The sequence below is a fragment of the Dipteris shenzhenensis genome, chromosome 17, assembly GCF_047967505.1.
Source record: "Dipteris shenzhenensis isolate YYH24624 ecotype China chromosome 17, Dip_SZ_1.0, whole genome shotgun sequence".
NCBI lineage: Eukaryota > Viridiplantae > Streptophyta > Polypodiopsida > Gleicheniales > Dipteridaceae > Dipteris > Dipteris shenzhenensis.
Window position 1 is genome coordinate 25,240,428 of NC_141612.1, and position 22,616 is coordinate 25,263,043.

A 22,616-nucleotide genomic window follows, 5' to 3' on the forward strand; every position below is an offset into this window, starting at 1 on the left:
CAAGCCTAATACCAAGACAAGGTAGGCTTGGTATTAGGCTTGGTGAGGTAGGCTAGGAGCATCACCGACCCTAGTGGCAAGCCTTTGGAGTCTGCATGCTGCCCATGTGGAAGGCTGAGTCATCAAAACCATGCCACGTTGTTAGACCACGTGGTGCCATCTCATCAAGGAGATGTGACATCACTCCTTGCCATGTCACCTTACATTGCCACACGTGCTGCCACATGTGCCACCTCATCATTCCACATCATCAGCCATGTGATCACACAATGCCACCTTGGCATACCTCCTCAACCTTGCCACGTCACCAATCCCTCCACCTCACTTTGCCATGTCAATCTACCACCTCATGAATGCCAACTCATCATGCCACATCACCTATCAATGTCATGGAAGAGACTATATTACCACATCATGACCATGCAGGAAGAGACTATATTACCACATCATGACCATGTATGGTGCGACATCAGCCAGATGTATACACATGACCATGTGCGAGGCATACAATACCTCGATCGAGGTATATGATCTCGGCGAGGCATACAATACCTCGATCGAGGTATATGGTCTCGGCGAGGCATACAATACCTCGATCGAGGTATATGACCGAGGACACCTAGGGATACCTCGATCGAGGTTCATACATGCGTAATGGCACTGAATACCTCGATCGAGGTATAAGGTCTGATCGAGGTATATGATCGGGACTCTGGTGATAGACCTCGATCGAGGTATTTGAAGGTACAAAACTTAGCCAATTAGTATCAATCTAGCACCAAAACTTAGCCAATTAGTTTCAATCTTAGCACCTCTCCACCAATAATAATGAAGAGCAATCTAAGAGCAATCTAGTGGATGAGTTGAGGCTCTCTATAAGACACCACGTTTTGGTTCATTTCACCCATTCTTAGCCATTCTTGCCTCCTCATTACTTTGTCACACCTTCCATCCTACTTTCATTGAGAATGGGTTCTCAAAGCCGTAGAGCTAGTAGACGTGAAAGATGTAGGAACCCCCCCCCAAATCTCATTGACGAGGAGCGCAAGCGGAAGGCTCGTGAGCGCAAGAGAGCCTCTAGAGCTCGAGCTCGCGCTGCCACCACTGATCCACCTCCAGCTCTACCTCTACATCCCACCTCCACCCCCACCTCCACCCCCACCCCCACCTCCATTGTTCCCCCATCCTCATCCGCTCCCCTACTTCTAGCCTCCGCCCTTCCCCTAGCCACCTACATTTTGGCCTCCACCTCTACCTCTTCCCCCTCCACCCTCCCCCCTCCCCCTCCCCCCGCTCCGCTTGGCGCCTCCCTTCCCCCGTCCACCCTACCATCTCCCATTGATCCCCTTGCCCCACCTTGCAGCAGCAGTGTTGCTTCACGACGTGACTTGCCGAAGTCCACTATCCGTCGTCGTACTAGCAAGATTGTGCAGTCTTTTTTTTGTGACCTCACGCCAGCTTCGCAGTCTTCTCTTCTCACGTCCCTGATTGATCACCCTAACTTGGTAGAGTGTAGGAGGCTTGCTGGTCTTGGTGCACGTAGAGATAGGGTTGTATCTAGCGAGGTCCTTAGCAGTGTTCGACGTTGCTATGCTTCTATTAAGCATAGGAACTCCAGTGATGCCTTGGCAGCATGTCGTGCTATTGTGGCTGCCATTAGTAGACCTCATATGATAGGCCATGTGCGTACCGCTTCACGTCTTCTTCAGATTGCACCGCGCACATTGCGAGCAGGCATCATTAGGAGGCAGAGTCTAGAGGATAGTGAGACTAATGCTCTTTGGGCTTCGAGTGGTCATGCACCTCGCAGCGATCGATTGTTGGATGATTCCACTAGGTCCTTCATACAACAGTTTTGGGAGGAGCATTGCAGAGCATTGCAATGCAGTTTTGGGAGGAGCATTGCAGAGCATTGCAGAGCATCCCCGGTGTTCAAGAAGGCATTGCGGAAGAGGGTGTCACGCGGTGTGTACATTGAGCATGGTGCATGTTTTTTGGAGTGTACCCAGACTGAGTTGTACACTCAGTTTGTAGAGGCGCACCCGGAGTTCAAGATTGGGCAGAGGTCATTTGAGCGATGCAGGCCATGGTTTGTGCGATGCTCTCAGGAGCGTGACACATGCTGTTGTCGCTACCATGTGGATTTTGGATTGATGTATGACGTATTCCGTTCCCTTGATGGTCATAGGGGAGTGGTTCCTACTAGCCCTCACGACTTCATTCATTCCATATTGTGTACACGAGATGGTGATGCTTTATTCCACTCCCTTGATTGTGTGGAAGGCACGTGTACTTTGTGTGGTGACTTTGCTAGAGTGCCACGAGTTGCACTAGATACTTGTGATGTGCAGATGGTTCGTTGGCAGCAGTATGAGTACTGTACCTTGACATTAGATGGTGGTGCACAGTCGAGGAGGTTGCAGCTTGTGGGGAAGGAGACACCACGTGTTGTATTCATTGACAGTTTTCGAGGGAAGCTGTACCGCTACATACGCCACTCGCACACTGCGAAGTGGGAGGATCGTCAGTTCCGTGCATGTTTGAGGACATTTCCTACAGGGGTGGTTGTCTCAGTGGTGGACTTTGCGGAGAATTACACCTTTGCACCACAGCATGAGATCCAATCGGAGTATTATTTCTCCGAACAGGTGACGTGTGATTGAGTATTGATTTTTTCCCCGCCTCATTATATTGAATTATTTCAATAGTCATATTTTTTTTCAATGCCATATTGCAGGTTGCTATATTTGTGCACATTAGCTATCGTCATGCACAGGCTCATGTGGATGGCATTGATAGCACCATGGACTCACGCATCATTGTGCGAGAGTATCACTTCTACATTAGTGATGATCGATCGCATGATGCCCATTTTGTGCAGCATTGCTTCACTTTGCATGATAGTTTCTTGAGGGATCATGGTGTCACATGGCAGCGGCGCTGGATCTGGTCAGACGGTTGCGGTGTGGTCAGTTCAAATCTGCTAGACAGTTTTATTGGTTCTGCAGATGGCACCGTGAGACAGGCATTCCGATCACATACTAATGCTACGTCCTCGTTTCAGTCGCGTGACGATAGGGTGGTGAGCCGGTATTTTTGGTGCGTGGACATTGGGAGTCTTGATCGGTCGAGGCCTTTTGATTGTCGTTCTGTGCTTGGCACTCTTGATTTCCATTCCATCAGGAGCGTAGGTGAGTCTCACCCCGCGATCTTTTCTCGACGGTTTGCATGTTTTTGCTCTGCATGCATTGATGATGATTGGGGAGGGTGCTCCATGATACCATGGGCCGATCCATGGGTACGGCGAGTGCTTTCTCCCTTCCAGCCTTGGGAGGAGATACATGATGATCAGGATGCGGGATTCAGTTCCTCTAGAGATTATGACCAGCTTACAGATATTTTGCGTATTGGTGATATCTTCGCGGTTATTGCTTCGGAGGGCAATGAGGAGGGTGTGGATTATTACTTGTTGCGATGCTCTATGCTGAAGAGTGTGCTGAATGAGGATACAGTGGATGGGCATGGGATGCACTTCAATGCTTATAGCATGATCGTAGGTGGCCACTATTTTCAGCAGATACAGAGGCGTGGTCGCTATATTGAGTTCCAGGAGTACATGGCGGATCAGGAGGCATACATGTATTCTCATCTTGTTGTTGGGATCAAGATTACTTTGAGTCGTGTTCGCACTCGCAAGGCGACGTCCACTCCACGATGGCGCCTTGCAGTGGCGGATCACGAGAGCATACTTGCAACTATTGGCATGAGAGCTGATCCTGAGGAGTAGCACATTACGTATCATATTTTTTGGGATCATCAGTTGATCAGATTGATTTTTATTGGGTATCACTAGTTGATTACACTTTTTTGTATTCGATATGTATAGGCTCACTGTGTGACCGTACCATTGTAATTTTCATGGACTCATATTTTGTATTTCACTATGATGGCTGTATACACGTTCATACACATCATTGTATTAGATTCTATTTTTAACATGATGTCCGATGTCTTCTCAATGGGATTTGTTGTGTTTGTAATACAAAAAATTGTTTATTAGTAGTAATGTTGTAATTTGTTTTGTGCTTTAGGACATTTTAAAAACGTAACTAAGAAAATTCGCGCACGTACTAACGAAATACGCGTGTGGACTTGCTTGTTGGGGATGAAACTTCGCACGACTCTTAGGCCACCCTAGACATACATCCACGCGAGATTTGGTCTGAATTGATTTGGTATGCGCCACGTGGAAGGTACAATGCGTACATTTTTACAGTCCCTACTAGCACTCGTGACTACGTATGAGCTATGGCGCATGTACTAACGAAATGCGCGTGTGGACTTATCTGTTGGGAATGAAACTTCGCAGGACTCTTAGGCCACCCTAGACACACATCCACGCAAGATTTGGTCTCCAACTTATTTGGTATGCGCCACGTGGAAGGTATACTGCGTACATTTTTACAATCCCTACTAGCACAACTACGTGTGAGAAATGGCGCACGTACTAACCAAATATGCATGTGGACTTATCTGTTGGAGATTAAACTTTGCACGGCTCTTAGGCTACCGTAGACGTACATCCACGCAAGATTTGGTGCCCAACTGATTTGGTATGCGCCACATGGAAGGACAGCTGTGTACATTTTTACAATCCCTACTAGCACGACTACGTATGAGCTATGGCGCATGTACTAACGAAATACGCATGTGGATTTATCTGTTGGAAATGAAACTTCGCACGACTCTTAGGCCACCCTAGACATACATCCACGCAAGATTTGGTCTCCAACTTATTTGGTATGCGCCACGTGGAAGGTTTAATGCATACATTTTTACAATCCCTACTAGCACGACTACGTGTGAGAAATGGCGCACGTACTAACCAAATATGCATGTGGACTTATCTGTTGGAGATTAAACTTTGCACGGCTCTCAGGCTACCGTAGACGTACATCCACGCAAGATTTGGTGCCCAACTGATTTGGTATGCGCCACGTGGAAGGTACAATGCGTACATTTTTACAATCCCTACTAGCACGACTACGTATGAGCTATGGCGCATGTACTAATGAAATACGCGTGTGGACTTATCTGTTGGAAATGAAACTTCGCACGACTCTTAGGCTACCGTAGACGTACATCCACGCAAGATTTGGTGCCCAACTGATTTGGTATGCGCCACATGGAAGGACAGTTGCGTACATTTTTACAATCCCTACTAGCACTCGTGACTACGTATGAAAAATGGCGCACGTACTAATGAAATACGCACGTGGACTTATCTGTTGGGGACGAAACTTCACACGCCTCTTAGGCTACCCTAGACGTACATCCACGCAAGATTTGGTCTCCAACTGATTTGGTATGCGCCACGTGGAAGGACAAATGCATACATTTTTACAATTTCTACTAGCACGACTAAACCCTAAACCCTAAACCCTAAACCCTGGACCCTAAATCCTAAACCCTATTGGGCACGAAACTTCACACGCCTCTTAGGCTACCCTAGACGTACATCCACGCAAGATTTGGTCTCCAACTGATTTTGTTTGCGCCACGTAGAAGCAATCCCTACTAGCACGGCTAAACCCTAAACCCTAAACCCTAAACCCTGGACCCTAAATCCTAAACCCTGTTGGGGACGAAACTTCACACACCTCTTAGGATACCCTAGACGTACATCCACGCAAGATTTGGTCTCCAACTGATTTGGTTTGCGCCACGTAGAAGCAATCCCTACTAGCACGACTAAACCCTAAACCCTAAACCCTAAACCCTAAACCCTGGACCCTAAATCCTAAACCCTGTTGGGGACGAAACTTCACACGCCTAAAATTCACATATATAAACATGTGCAAGTACTTCCACTATGAGATTCATCTTTTTTTGGATGAAAATTTTATTTTGCTGATAAATGTTTTTCATTTTTTAAACAAAAATTTTATTCTATTCATGTTTGTCAATAAAGTGTGTTTCAAAATCCAAATTTTCATCAATTTTTCAAAAAGACAACTATTGTCATATTCATGCTTCCAAATCTAGCCTTCCGATCTTAATATCAAAATATGTTGAAATTCAACCATTTGATAAACTAATTTGTATAAAAAGAAAATTACTTTTTTTAGACAATGCCATAGCCCAATGTAAAATTGTTTCATCAAATGAAATTAGATATTAAAGTAACATCAATTTTACCAACTTTCAATTTATGCTATTTACAAAAAGTATTCTAGAAATGTATATTGGTACAAAACTTATCCATGACTCCGAGGGCAATGTTGTTACCTATGTGTAAATCAATTGATAAAAAATTCTTTCAACACCAATGAACTTGAGGGAATGTGTGATCTAGAGATACTTAAACAACATGACAAAAGGAAAAAATTCGAGAAATCACCAATGTGTGGACATGCTTAGTTTGTAGGGTGTAGAAATTATTGTATATGGATTTGATATGGGCACTTGCATAGAAAACAATTGGTATTTCAAAGAAAAAGCTCTAGCAACTCTCTTAGTTGAATGAAGCAGTTTCTTCTCCTTTGCAATTTGTCATGTTTTTTAAATTAAAGGAGAGAATACTTTTTGCAAATGATAATACTAGACATTTTTAGGTTCTGCAATAAAATATAAGTAATATTTTATGCATTCTTTTTTCACAATTCTAGTTTTTTAATATTATTGACATGAAGCGTATATTTTGTCCCTACAATTTTTAAAAAATATAAATTTTTTGGGGATTTTTTTCAAAAATGGAGTTAGACTTGTCCTTTGCACGATTTTGCTGTTATTTATTATGACTCAGTGTTTAATTTGTCTCTTATTGTTAACAATACTTGTGCTAATTGGTGATCAAAGAAAACAAGACCTAATTATTTGTCATATTCGAACCACAATCACATGTGCCTTCCAAATCACAATCGCATATGCCTTCCAAGTTTCTAAGGACTATTTCAATTTCCTTAATATGACATTTGCCAATGCACCAATCTAATTATTATGCATGTATAAAAGATAATGAACATAAAGAAGAGAAATCAACACAATTGGCAATTAATGCATGTATACGGGAATACAAGGAAGGTGTGGCATGCTAGCCCACCATTTTATTTCACTATTTTCTTTTGCATTTAGTGGTTTATGTACAAGAGAAAGGATTGGCGGTTGGTATAAGGAAAAGTGTTGGTATTTGGTTTATGTAAAAAGAAAGGGTTGTTGTGGCTATGCACCAAAAAAATATACACATATTAACAATCCCACTTCTCACTTTTAAACTCTACTCATGTATGGGAGTACAAGGAAGGTGTGACATGTTAGGCCACAATTTAATTTTACTATTTTCTTTTGACTTTGGTGGTACGCTAACGTGTAGTCGTGCTAGTAGGGATTGCTTCTACGTGGCGCAAACCAAATCAGTTGGAGACCAAATCTTGCGTGGATGTACGTCTAGGGTAGCCTAAGAGGCGTGTGAAGTTTCGTCCCCAACAGGGTTTAGGATTTAGGGTCCAGGGTTTAGGGCTTAGGGTTTAGGGTTTAGTCGTGCTAGTAGGGATTGCTTCTACGTGGCGCAAACCAAATCAGTTGGAGACCAAATCTTGCGTGGATGTACGTCTAGGGTAGTCTAAGAGGCATGTGAAGTTTCATCCCCAACAGGGTTTAGGATTTAGGGTCCAGGGTTTAGGGTTTAGGGTTTAGGGTTTAGTCGTGCTAGTAGGGATTGCTTCTACGTGGCGCAAACCAAATCAGTTGGAGACCAAATATTGCGTTGATGTACGTCTAGGGTAGCCTAAGAGGCGTGTGAAGTTTCGTCCCCAACAGGGTTTAGGATTTAGGGTCCAGGGTTTAGGGTTTAGGGTTTATTTGAAAATAGAAATTAAATGCAATTTATTATTATATTAAAAATATAGTTATGAAGAGACACAACACAAAAACAACCAATCCCTTATGTATCTAGTTGGGGTTCTAAGCCAACTCTCTAGGAAGGTTACAGGTGGTCTAGGACCTTGGAGAAATCCTATCAGTGCATGCATAGACAACCAGTGGATGGATTATCTAATCTGCCTTCATCAAGAAGGGCAGCAACCTTACCTTTTGCAAATGAGCCCTCTTGCTGAAATTTTTATGTATCTCCTAATGGTTGATGGCTATTTGGAAATTGGGGGGAACCTCTTGGGTTGGATCTGCTATTGGTGGTGTTTTCTTGGCATCCTACGGAGGCTCCACTACTAGTGGCGATTGCTCGGTGTCCTGTGGAGGCTCCGCTACTACTAGTGGTGATTTCTCAGTGTCCTAAGGTAGCTCTGAAGGATTGGTCCTTGTTTCTTGGCTGTTTGCTTCCTGCTTCATCGGGGGTTCCTCCAAGATTGTTGGCAACAGGGTCGGAGGCCTACTCCACTTTTTCTTCTTACGAGACTTTAGACTTTGTTTTGGCTTTAATATTCTTCTCAACTCCTCCCTTGTCCGTGCCTCCTTCTGTAGACTCAAGGTCTTCATTTCTTGGGCGCTCATCGAAGGGGCCGGTTCCGAAAATGGAGAAGTGGGAGTTTGAAAAGTGTCTTCTGAGTCCTTAGCCTTCACTAGCAATGCCAGGATGATGTCGTTTGAATGGAGGGATAAAAATACCTTCTTTGAACTCTTGTACCACGCCCGAGTGTGAGGGCCGTGAACTCTTAGCTGCGACACTTCTTCTTTCTTCTTGGGTTGGCAATCGCTCTCTTCCAAGTCTATGATGTTCAAAGAATGTCTCTTTTCTATATGCCTTTTAATAGGCATGAATCCTTAGAAGAAGAAAGTCAAATTCCGTGCCTTTTAATAAAAGATTCTTCACAAAGGCAGTAGTAAGGACAGAAGTATCACTTGTAACAACATGACCTACAGAACTACTGATGAATAGAGAAAACGTTTTACTAGTACAACAACAAGGGCTACTAAGAATGGCTAACTTTCCATGCATTATAAGGTTTCTACCAATGTCTACATAATTTAAGGTCTTTTGGCCTACTATTTCCACGTATTTCCAAGCAATCACTAGATGCTTCCAAACTCCTCTAACCTAATGAGGAAGAGCACTCATAACTTGAGGTGACTTCAAAATAGAACTTAAACCTAGGAGAACTAAATATAGTGATCATAAGCTCTTTTCTTAGATTGGAAGCACTGTTATGGCCACGACCATGAGACTTGAGAAACTTCTCTAGCAATACTTTCAACTGAAAGCAATGTTGATTTCTCAAATCAAGATCTCGATGAGAAGTACTCTACCGTTAAAATAAGTTTAAAGAAAACCTTAATAATATGTCTTACAAAAACCATTATAGAAAATCTACCCAAAAATAAAAGTTGGTTTGCATACTGTAACCTTCTCTTATAGTCTCTATAGGCAAAAATTCTCCCATTTGAGGCTATAGTTGCTCATGAAATCGTTAAATATTTTTGAAAGCAAGGGTGGAGTTGATTCAATAGTAATTTTCAAATTAGATATCATTCAGCTAGTCAAAATGGGGTAGTGGATGCTTTAAACAAATTTGGATAACTAAATGTACTATACCTTTGTAGGACTAGAATATATCCAATCATACAAATTTAGCCTTTTTGTTGTTCTAAAGTCCAAAAATCTACACTGAAAATAAAAGAGAAAACGAAAGAGAAGAAAAAAGAGGAAGCGGAGAGGGGAGGCGGCAGCGCAGGGAGACGAGGTGGGGGGAGGCAGGAAGGGTAGGCGGTAGGAAATTTTAATGGTAAAATATCCTGATGATTTTCATGAAAAATGTATTTTAACTTTTCTTGTTTCTCCTTTTGGTGTCGTAAATTCATAGCCAAAGACCGCCGTCCTTTAAACCATTCTTTGACAATGCTATAATTTCTTAGAAGGATCTGATGTTGATTATCAAAGCGCTTTGCTAACACTTTCCTCCCATAAATGATACTTTCATCATGATCCCTCTTTTTTGGAACGTAAAATTTTTTCTCATATGAAGGTGTGACTACCATTGGAGCAATGGAGAAACATTGTTCACAAGATGTCTCCGCTGTTACAACTATGGAGGATTGTGATATGTTCATACTTACTCCTCTAGACTATGCTATGTTTGCATCAATACTTCTGCTTTGCTGGTCTTGCTCGAAGCTCTGTGATAAGGCTTTGAACATCGATGGCACATCAATATTGGATTTTGCAATCTTATTCAAAAGAGCAACAATTTTATCCATAATTCTTGGTCTTCAAATATTTTTTCATAAACACGATAGTCTTAAAAAAAGAGAGAATAAAATAAATATTTTGTGAAAAATAATATTTGAACATAAACTCATTTTTTTAAAAATAAGACATAAAATTTACATAAAGCATATTAGATTAAACGTAACAAAACCTACTTTTGTATAATAGGTAGAGGATTCAGTGACTCAAAGTTATTTCCCTCTATGTTATTTTTCATATAAGAGGAATATATATTTTTATTTCATCTTTAGCTATTCGTCTTTGTTTCATCTTTAGCGATTCGTCTTTGTTGAAGTTGGAGAGTGATTCAACAAAGATGAATAGCTAAAGATGAAATAATAAAATATCTTCCTCTTACATGAAAAATAATATAGAGGAAAATAACTTTGAGTTACCGAATCCTCTACCTATTATACAAATGCTGGCTTGTCATGGTTAATCTAATATGCTTTATGTAAATTTACAAACATTTCGGTGACTCCCACAATTATAAAGTAGAGAACCTCAGTTGGAACATTGGGAAACATTTCCAATTCGGAGGTTGAGCATGCAATGTCCATTCGCAAGTCGTTCCATGAGACCAGTAGCATAGTGTTCATCTCAGCTTGACAAGACAGGTTCAAGACTTTTAGAAGGAGAGAGATGCAGTCATGCACCAGCTTAGCATGCAGCAGGAGCAACAGAACCAATTGCAAGAAACTAAAGAGGAGTTGGAGAGACTCAAGGAGGACTATTCACAATACAAGGACTCCCAAGAACAACAGGTATCCAAGCTACGTGCTCAAGTAAAAATTCAAAAGGAATGTTTACGAACCATTACAAAGTGGCTAGATGAAATGAAGGAGGAGTTTTTTCTTCAAGTAGAAAGACTTTCAGTAAGACAAGATAGATCAACAGATTGAAAACACTTTACTCAGGGGGAGAATTAAAGCACTGGAAGGAGCATAACACTCCCTAAAAGAAATGGGGCTGAAGAGGTAGATGGTATTTTCATGTCTTTTGTGGGGCTGGCCGACCTGAAGCTCCAATTGATTGAAACATTTCAGGCCCTATGGGCAAATGTAAAAAATAGATTACACGTCATTGCCAGAAGGCCAAATGAGGCCTTTGCTTCTACAGCTTATGCCTATGAAGCCATGGCCTAAGAGATGGAGGAGACAGATGCCACAGCAGGATACCCAGATGGATGATGCCAAATTCAACCACAGCCCCCAAATAGAGTTTCTAAACTCTAAGGTCGATATTTTGATTGAGGCTGTAGAAGAAGTGGAACAAGAAGAAGAACCTATGCTTGTTGAAGAGTGCACAAAGCCCGATTCTAAACATTGAGATGAACACAATAGTGGCAAGAGCCAGCTGTGCTACTGATACTAGTGAATCCAATTTGATAGATGAGCATGTTGAAGGTAAACCTACAAGTTATGACATGGTACCCACTTACGAGGAACCTCTCTTTGGAATGAAAGAGAGCTTTGACATCAAATGTAGCCAGACTATCAATTTTCAGTACAACAAGGAGCATTTCTAGTAGGGTAAGGGTCCGAGTCTACATCTTTTTGTTTCAAAAATACTAACCACCGGAGAGTGCCAGGTGTTGAGGTTAACTCCACCACCCCACTAAGCCACTACTTCTAGGAATAGAGTATAGTTTGTAACTAAAAAATGGTTATGACTATTTCCAAGCACTCTCTTGGATTATGATGTATGCAGCATCGTGATAGTTATCGGACTGTAGCCTGCTGACTGAGGTTTTAATATGTTTTTGGCTCAATTTGAGCTCACTTGTTGTTCAAGCAAACATCAAGAAGAGAAACATTTGTGTTTAGCTCTCTTGTACTTGTGAATGTCTGGAAATCTATTTGTAGTCCTCTTTTGAGTTATTCTTCCCTCCTTCTGACTGTGTACTGTTCTTTGAAATTGTATTGTTTTTGGTTAAATTTATTCAACTATTTTTGCATTTTGAGTTAATTGGGAACACTCATGAATTGTCTTTTTTTGCTATATAGACATGTCTAAAGCTCCTTGTGTCCCTGAAGGAGGGCTGGAGATTCGCACTACGTAGTCTTGTGAGGTTGTTGTTGCTATCAATCTTGTTGCAAATTAGTTGTAGAGTTGGGTCTTTGTAGTTGTTTGGATGCTCAGTTGGTTGGTTGTGAAAAGCCTTGGAGAGGCGGGTGTTGTAGTCGGCTATGGATGCTGTGAATGTAAGTCATTGTTTGTAGGAGCATTATTGCATGGCGAGGCTTGGTCATTTGTTCATGTAGGTGGCTGTTAGGAGAGTGGCTCGTTGTGGAGCTTCTTGCCATGGAGGTCACATAGAGGATGGAGAGGCTGAATAGAGTTGTTGGAGCAGAGAAGAGACTCGTGGAAGGTTGGCTATGTAGGAGCTTGCTGTGCTAGCTGGTGATTTGCTTTGGTGGATGGTTGATGGCATTGCAGGGAGAGCTCTTTGTAGAGCTTGTTGGAGGCATAGGTGGCCATTGGAGGCCTTAGTAGACTACTGGGGCTAGCTTAATGCTTGGGCTCATTTGTCGGTGAAGGGTGCTGCTGTTGGCTTGTCAGTTGTGAAGCTGCCAATGAGCTGAAGCTACTGAGCTATCCGTGAGCTCATTAGATTCGCAGTATATATGTAGAATGGCACTTTGCTGAGATAGTCGCTATGCTATAGTAGATAGAGCTCTAGTTGCTTGCATGTAGAATTGGGTGTCGAAGCTCTTGCTTGTCAGACAATCTAGACATCTTATCACACTCTCAAGCTTTCTCTCTTTTGCTCACAATGGACCTTAGAAAGAACCTTTAATCTCTCTTCCTCTCAATAATGGAAATTTTTAACATGAACGAAAGTCTCTCATGGAAGAGAACACTCAAGAACTCTCAATCTCTTGATCTCCCAATCTCTCTCACAAGGATCTCAATGCCTCAGCAGAAGGCAGGGATGCTCTGATACCATGACAAAATATGAAGAGGGGAGAGGAGAAGAGTGGAGATGAGAAGAGAGGGCACAACTAGAGCTAAAGAGCACACCACAAATGCTAACTGTACACAGGTTTACTTGAAATTGTAGAATATATACAAACCCTTTTAGGGTTAGGGTTAGGGCATCTAACTCTTTACTTTATAGCACTCTCTATGTATTAGTGCTATGTACATATGATCACCTGATGTTGAGATGGTTTCTCAACAGCCTGACTAGAATGGCTATTGGAGGTTTGACCACTCCGATTGCTGACCCTAGATTTGGCGGACCATCTCCAATCGTGGTTAGGTGCCTACAACAACTAGGCATGAGGTCAAACACATAGAGTGGTATCTTGGCATCAAATAGAATCATAGTATAGCATTTATGATGGTGGAAGTGAACATTGAGATAGACTTTAGAGAATTCCCACCTATATCATTGTATGCCCATTTTCAATTTTAGATGATGATCATCATATTTTCATGAGCTTGTATACGATTCACCTTTCCATCTATTTGCAGCTATATGTTTTTCATAATGTTATGTGAATCACACGTTGGTATTTCCCATTAGGTTTGTTTCCCCTTAACACTTTGGCACTCCCATGGGTGAGAACTACAAACTCTCCCCAGACATTGTTTCTCACACTATAGGAAACCATTCTTGGCTCAACGTCGTGGTTGCCAACAAGCCAAATAATAACCATTCGTGTTCTTACTATTCTGAATGACATTGGTCCAAGGAAGATATCAAAATGTGGGAGTCAATGCTCTAATTTGGGAGCTTCAAGATTATCGAGGGAGATGTGTTGAAACCCTACTTTTAAGAGCTCCTCCATGACATCATGATATCTTGCAAGTTCCTCTCACTTCACACTGCAATTTCTTCTCGCTCTACAAAAGCCAACTACCTAGAGGGCACACAAAAGACACAGACACTACATGTGAGTGCTGACTTGTAGCATCCCATTACATGATTACAAACAAGTCTCAAATTAGTAGATGATGGAGCATGCTTGCTACCTACCAAATCTAAATGGCAAAGTATTCAGTGTTGAGATTGGTGAAACCCTTCCCCATAGAAGGAGGCGGACTTATCCTATGCTCACCCTGAGCACGAGACAATCAAAATGAGGCTAACAGCACACATGATGAGGCATGTCATCTAGTGGTGCTAAATGTTTTCCTTGGGAGGTCAGAAGAGGAAGACACATGCTTGGATGTATGTGAGCACCACTACACCTTGCCATGATGCAAGCCCAATCCGATCGAGGTTGATAACGTAGACAAGGAGCATATTAGCCAACAGATCCAAGAAATGTCCTCAGGTGCCCCTAGCCTAGCATCAAAAATTTCCCTTCATTTGGCAGATGACCATTACTTTTCCCTTCTTTTGGCAGATGACCATTAGTTTACTCTACCCTTGCACGATGCTCTTTACACTTCCTCTGTTACTATTGAATCCCTACCCTTGGACGATCCTCTTTACACTTTACTCTACCTTTGCACGATTCTCTTTACACTTCCTCTGTTACTATTGAATCCCTGGGAATGGGTACTATGATCATACATTGAGGAGGATGGGCATGTATGTTTGTATTCCATGAGAGTTATAGCCCCAAATTGGGAGCTCCTCTAGGATATACACATCTTTAGCCAAATTTTCAGTCTAGGATGATTTTTTGTTGAGGGGATGTGTGGCTTCATATGAAAATGCCCTCTCTTTCGATCCAAAAATATAGGAAACCATTATCAAAATGAAGGACACCTCATGACTATAGCATGGTGGCCTAGTCCAAGGTTTCAACATAGTCAAAGTTTCCACCATAGTCCAAGGTTTTGACGTAGCTTGATAATTCTAGAAAATTCATGTTTTGGCTCACTATAACTCTAACCCAGTTGTCTATAATGGTTTAGAGATACCAAGAAAGCCCAACAATAGTCCAATAATATATTCTCCTTTCCTTGATGCCTAGAGATTGCTTTATCGTACCAACAAAGCGCATCTTGTTAACTAGTGCATCATCTTTCTGTCAGTTTTGTCAGCTCAACCATCATCAAACTTTTGATAGCCATCTAATCTATCAGCAGTTGGTTTGTCGGTCTATCTATCAATCTATCATCATTCATCGATTGATAGTACCCAATAGCCCACCAATTTTGACAATTCCCTTGAGTTCCAAGCTCCAACAAATTTTGAAATTCCAAGATTTTCACATCTTGCCATGTGTGTTTGATGCACAGGAGTTTCTCAGTATGCATAAGATGCATAGGGTTGTCATATTTGTGTGATGATGCACAAGTTGGTGGTATTGGGCTACCTAGAAGTTTGTAAATCTAAGGTCAACATAAATATTCTATAGGTGCCTATAAATCTATGACAGGTATGGAGCTAGTTGTAAATCCATGATCGTAATGAATGCAAAGGGAGATGCCTATAATTCCATGATTAGTTTGGAACTGCCTCTTACAAATCTACGGATGTGTCTTTTAGATGTACGTAGCTATAGTTTTTTTATAGATGAGAAATCGATGCTCAAGTTTTTTTCTACCAATTGTTTGGTGATGTATGTGTTTTCTCTTCATTGAGTATAGGCTACCAGTAAATCCAAGCAATGAGATGGAGCCCCTAATAAATCCAATAATGTGTGGTGATGCATGGATTTTTTATTGTAATGCAGGTTGGACCAAAAGAGCTTGTAGCTCTCAATGATAATGATCAGTTTGTAGTAGGGCTTGAATCCATGAATGGTTTCATTTTGTAATTAGGAGAAACATCTGGGTTCAATGAATTTCCATCTACTTTTTGAAAATGCCACGGTGGTGTTACACATCCGCTCCAAATGGAGATCCAACCCTACCATGAAACAACAGACATAATTTCTTAATTATTGATGACCATAGTTGCTATCATGTTGGGATGGATATGATGGGGTTTGAGAGTGTACAGGATAACCAAGAAGTCTAGAGGATCCAAGAGAAGTTCTCGAATGTACTCAACTACACATTAGATGGCCCCATGGTTTAGTCATTGGCCAAGATTACCACGGATGCGGCATGGACTTGTCGATGTAGTTTTGGATATTTTTAGAGTATATATTCCCATTCTTAGAACATGGATTATTTTTTAAGGCCCTTCTAGTGCTTTCGGATGCATCCAAAGGATCCAGTAGAATGATGATCTTTCACCATGTAAATGTTTGGCTACTTCCTGCTTATTACACCTATCATGCTCATCGACCTTCATGCAATTGATGGTTCCCAAATGTCTTTTATCTTTGGTTTTCTTTGTATATATTGTACGATCTTTGTAAGATGAATTTTTATTTTATGGGTTCCCAACCCTAGTGATTAGTCCTAAAATTGTGTAATTTTTAAAGTAGTTTTCACTATACTTGCTTATTGCAACATTGTGGGCTTGATAGATTTTCATCCGGCCCCCATGAGTGCCAATGTGTTGGAAGTATGACCACTCCAACTCGGAGGAGTCCAACCCTAGGATCAATGGACCATCTTCACTATGGTTAGGTGCTGACCATAGCTAGGCTGAGAGTTCGTCACATAGAGTGGTATGTTGGCATCACATAGAATAGCATCATAGCATTTATGAAGGTGGAAGTGAACATTGAGATAGACATTGGAGGATTCCACCTATATCATTGTATGCCCATTTTTCTTTTTGGATGACCAACTTTGGGGAGCTTGTATGCAATTCACCTTTGCATCTATTTGTAGTTGAATATTTTTCCTGTTGTTATATGAGCCACATGTTGATCTTCCCCATTAAGGGTTGTTTCTCCTCACAATGGCAAATCTATGAATGAAGAAATGGATGCATTGTACAAAAACAATACAAGGGAGCAATGTGACTTACCACCAAGGAAGGTCATTGCAAACAAAATCAATTACAAGGTAAAGTATAGTCTAGATAGAAACATCGAATGGTAAAATCTTAGACTAGTTGAAGAAGGATTTGCACAAAAATATGGAGAAGACTATAGAGAAACTTTTGCTCCAAGAGTAAATGGATTCCATCAGATTTTTTAATATCATTGGAACCAATTGCAAGTGGAATCTGTACCAACTTGATATCAAAATGCAAACTTGGATGGATAAATGAAGAGGTATACATGCTTCAACCACAAGGGTATGTGGAAAAAGAAAAAGGCAAAAAAGTCTACAGAATAGAAAAGGTATTTATATGTCTTGAAACCAAAGCACCAAAAAGATAGTATTGCAAAATTGACAAACATTTTGCCAATTTGGGATAAATTATCTTATAGTGACAAGTAGCACTAAAGAGTTCATCACAAAAATCTATTTGCAAAATCTAACATGAAAGATTTTGACCTCATGCACTATTGTCTATGCATACAATTCGGAGGGATGCAAAAAGCACATCCATGACTCGACACAAATGTGTCAACAATCTATTGAAAAAGTTCCATATGTAGGATTGCAAGGTTGTGGCGACTTCAAGGGAACAAAATATGAGGTGGAAAAAAGATAAAGAGATTCAAATATGAATGAAATGTACTATAGATAGCTTATTGGATATTTGATATATATGACAATCACAAGGCCGTATAAATGTTAGTTCATTGGTACATTTCATGTCAAAGCCAAAACAATCACACAAGAATGAAGCTAAAAGAGTATTGAGATACATTAGTGGCAGCAACCAACTTGGAATTGAATCCAAACAGATTCATGCCTAGTTGCATGGTTATTGTGATAGCGACTATGCAAGTGATTAGAATACAAGAAGATCATTAGAAGGTTATGCATTTTTCCTTGGTAAAGGAGAAATTTTATGGTTATCAAACAACCACCCAAGAATTTCATTGTCATCAATAGAAGTAGCATATAGAGTTCTTATAACAAAAGCATGTGAATCTACATCTCACAAGCAATTGCAAAGAATAGTATATCACATTCAAGGAGCAAGTGTACTGATGTCAAAGAGAACTTCATCATAGCAAAAGTGCTACTTGGTGATATAACACTCAAACATTTTGATAGCAAACATGATATTACACACACATCTTTACCAAGTCGCTTGGATAATAGATTTTTGAGAAACACCAATAAGCTCTTGTTTTCATTTAGAGGGAGTTCAGAGGAAGGACATCCCCATTAAGGGGGAGCATGGGAATAATATCCAGTCCTTTTTCAAACCTTAGAATCATCATCGAGGAAAATCCAACTTCATGCTGCTAAATTTGAGGGAAGGTGTGAGAAGAACAACGTCAACATGATGTAAATACCACATGCACATATTGTTATTAGTGTGTAAGTATAAGAGTGGTATATATTAAGATTCATATTAGGGAAAATCTAGGGAATATGTGAAGCAATATCCCCTTGAATCGTTATGTCATGCATCAAGGAAAAAACATCCAACTAGGCTCTTCCAAGGGAAAAACATCATCATTATTTCCCTCCTTTTTCCCGTCCATGACATTAGCCCCTTAAAGGAGCAAGCCATCAGATTCCTTGAGTGACCCAGGTGCTCAATGATATGATTATATTGTAGAGATGATAGGCCACCTCTTATAATTTTGGGAAGGAGTCCACGTGATTGCCATGCTCTCTTTTGCCTAGACACCCAATCTTTGACGAAATCAAGGCATCCTTACATGAAATTATTCCTCCAAGCTATACTCCTACAAACACAAAATCTTCGTGACCTATTCATTTAAAAAGATCTTCATTCCCTATACGTTGCAAGAATTTTCCATCAAAATAGTGTCCACAATACGTAAAAGAGAAATCAAAATGCTTGTATTTTAAAATCTACTTGCAAATGCTAGCCAAAAATCCATCACTGTTACTGACGTCCTCCCCCCTCTCTCTCTCTCTCTCACACACACACACACACATGCACGCATGCACGCACGCACGCATGCACACACACATACACACACACACACACACACACACACTTTTCTACACTCCTACACACATTCATGCAGGTACTGACATTTAGACATTCACAGTATCCCCACCTTGCCCCCCCCTCTGACTTCTCCTGTCCCTGAACACCCCCCCCCCAATTAATCTTTGCCCTAACTTATCCATAGTCAAAGCTATTCCTCTTCTTAATATATGTGTATATGTGAATATTCGTATGTATATAGATCTCTCTCTTTCTCTCTCTCTCTCTCTCTATCTCTTTCTCTCTCCTCCTCCCTCCCTCCCTCCCTGCCTCTCTCTCTCTCTCTCTCTCTCCTCCTCCCTCCCTGCCTCTCTCTCTCTCTCTCTCTCTCCTCCTCCCTCCCTGCCTCTCTCTCTCTCTCTCTCTGTGTCTCTGTCTCTGTCTCTCTCTCTCTCTCTGTTTTCCCCACCCTCTCCCTGTCCTTCCCCCCAAAATTAAACTCGCTTACTTATCTTTTTTACTTTTTCCCAATAAATCCATGTTTTCTCTAATCTTCCTTACTATCAAGATTTTTATTCCCCTTTGTTTGTTTTTTTTCAATCTTTAAATTCATTTCCTTGTTTGGTTTTTTTCAATCTTTAAATTCATTTCTTTTCTATTTTTCGTCTTAAACTATTTTTATTTTTTATTTTTTAATTGGCTAATCATATTTATATTTATGATTGGTTTTACAAAAACCCAATTAAAACTACAACACCCCCCCTGCATTGGTTTTCCCCCTATCCATTGTTATGTGCACTACACGCATTTTCATGCAGTTTTGCCCCCCAAAAAAATGACCTATTATGCACCCCGCCTACCCTAGAACATACCTACATGCCCGTCTACTTGACGGTGGAGCCTATAAAAACACCTATGCTACCCCCCTCTCACTCCACTCAGTCTACTAGCTAAAGCTAAGCATTTTGCTACATGTAGAGTACTCCATATCTAGCCCAATAGTCACGCAATATCCCTTTCTCCAGTTTTGCATCACTTCCATAGAGCTAAGTCAAATTTGGCTATGCGATTAATCGTTAGGTGCAATTGTCTAGCTTCATGTTGGAGGTATTTTTTGCTTTGTAATAATTACCACATTCATCTTGCAAGCTTGTATGATGTGATGCTATGTATTGTTGCTCTTCTACAACTCTCAAGAACACTTTGTTGCACACATTGCTAAGGTCTTCCACACTTTCCCTTCTTAGCTCTTGGTGTTATAAGCTAACGTTGTTGATAACAACTATGTCATGCTATTAATGCTAACAATTTTGTCGATAAATTGTTGTACCCTTCTAATGTCCTTGTGCATGCATCAATATGCTGCTCATGTGATGATGATGTGTAATTGTGACAAAATATGAAGAGGGGAGAGGAGAAGAGTGGAGATGAGGAGAGAGGGCACAGCTAGAGAGCACACCACAAATGACTAAGTGTACACTAGATTTAGTTGAAAAAATAGAATATATACAAACCCATTTAGGGTTAGGGTTAGGGGATCTAACCCTTTCCTTTATAGCACTCTATAAAGTTAGTGCTATGCACATATAATCACATGATGGTGCTATGCACACATGATGTTGAGCGTGAACTCTCAACACCTTCCCTCAAGATCAACATCATGAAGTAGGCCTTCCATCAAGATGATGATTCTAGGGAATCGAAGAGGGACTGAGCATTACATTCCATCACACCCCTTTAATGGGAATGTCCTTCCTCCGCGTCAAACCAAGAGCTAGTCGGTGTTTCTTGAATAGCTCTTTACCGAGTGGTTTGGTAAAGATGTTTGCAACATTCTCTTTGCTATCATAATGTTGCTGTGTGATGTCACCAAGTAATACTCTTTCTCTGATAAAGTGCTCTCTGACATCAATGTGCTTTGTCCTGGAGTGATATACTAAATTCTTAGCCAATGCTTGAGCCGATTGATTATCATAGTATATTGTTATTGGCTTTGACTCATCAAAGTAATCTGTTTCTGACAATAGTCTTCTGAGCCATATAGCCTCACATGCACCTGTAGTGAGTGCTCTATATTCTGCTTTAGTCGAAGACAAAGAAATAGTTGGCTGTTTGTTTGACAACCATGATATAGCACCTTGACCAAGGAAAAATGCATATCCCTATGTCGATCTCCTCGTCTCATGATCTCCGGCATAGTCACTGTCACAGTATCCCATGCAACCGTGGATGACTTCCTCTATATTCTATCCCAAACTGTCTTGTACCTCTTATGTATCTCAAGACTCTTTTGGCTGCATTCCAGTGAGACTATTTTGGATTTGCCATAAACTATGCTAGTGAGCTTACTGCATAACAAATATCTGGCCATGTGATTGTCAGATATATAAGAGATCCGATGAGCTGCCTGTAGTATTTGTCATTGACTGTAGGCTTTTTTGAATCTTTAGTAAGTTTCAAACTCTGTTCCATGGGAGTGGTTGCAATCTGCCATATGAAACTTCTTCAGGAGACTGTCAACATACTTGAGTTGACTCATGAATGTGCTATCTGAATCTCTCCAGAACTCAATTCCAAGACAATAGTGCATAAGTCCAAGATCTTTCATGTCGAACTCAGATAAGTCTTGTTTCAATTTTTTGATAAAGCTATCCTTGCTTCCTATCACAATCAGATCATCTACATACGAAAGTGCAATAGTTATGTCTTCCCCTTGAACTTTGTAGTAGAGAGTATGATCTGCATTGGACTTCATGTATCCCAGATCAGCAAAATACTTGTCAATTTTGCTGTACCAACTTCTGGGTGCTTGTTTTAAGCCATAGAGACTTTTCTTGAGATGGCAAGCCTTATTCTCCTTTCTTGGTTCAACATAACCTACTGGTTGTTGCATGTAGACTTCCTCTTCTAGGTAACCATTGAGAAATGCATTCTTGACATCGAGCTGATACACATTCCTTTTACTGAGTGTCGCTAGTGATATCAAGAACCGTATGGAATCCATCTTTGCTATTGGAGCATAGGTCTCATCTTAGTCCTGACCATATTGTTGTGCAAATCCTTTTGCAACTAGTCTGGCTTTGTATCTCTAAATACTTCCATCTCGATTATACTTCACTTTGTATACCCATTTGTTTGCTATGGCCTTCTTTCCTGGTGGAAGGTCGCATAATTCCCAAGTATTATTCTTATACAAAGCATCCATTTCTTCATTCATAGTAGTTTGCCATTTTGGCTTGTCTACTGCATCTTCAAAGTACACTAGCTCTTCTGTAGCCATGATGGTAGTCATAAGAGCATAGTTGGTGGTTTCCACCTGAATTGCTTTGCCTTTCTGAGAGCAATTCTTGCTCTTCTTCATCAACCTGTTCCTGTAGATGACTGTGAAGTCGATGCTTCTATCTCCTGTGTAGGTGAGGTTTTCCATTCTGATTCCTCATCAAAGATTACATCTTTGGAGATAATGACTTTGCGGTTGATGGGATCATACAATTTGTATGCTTTGCTTTCTTCACTGTAGCCAACCGTGATGCATTTGCGTGACTTTGCATCCAATTTCCT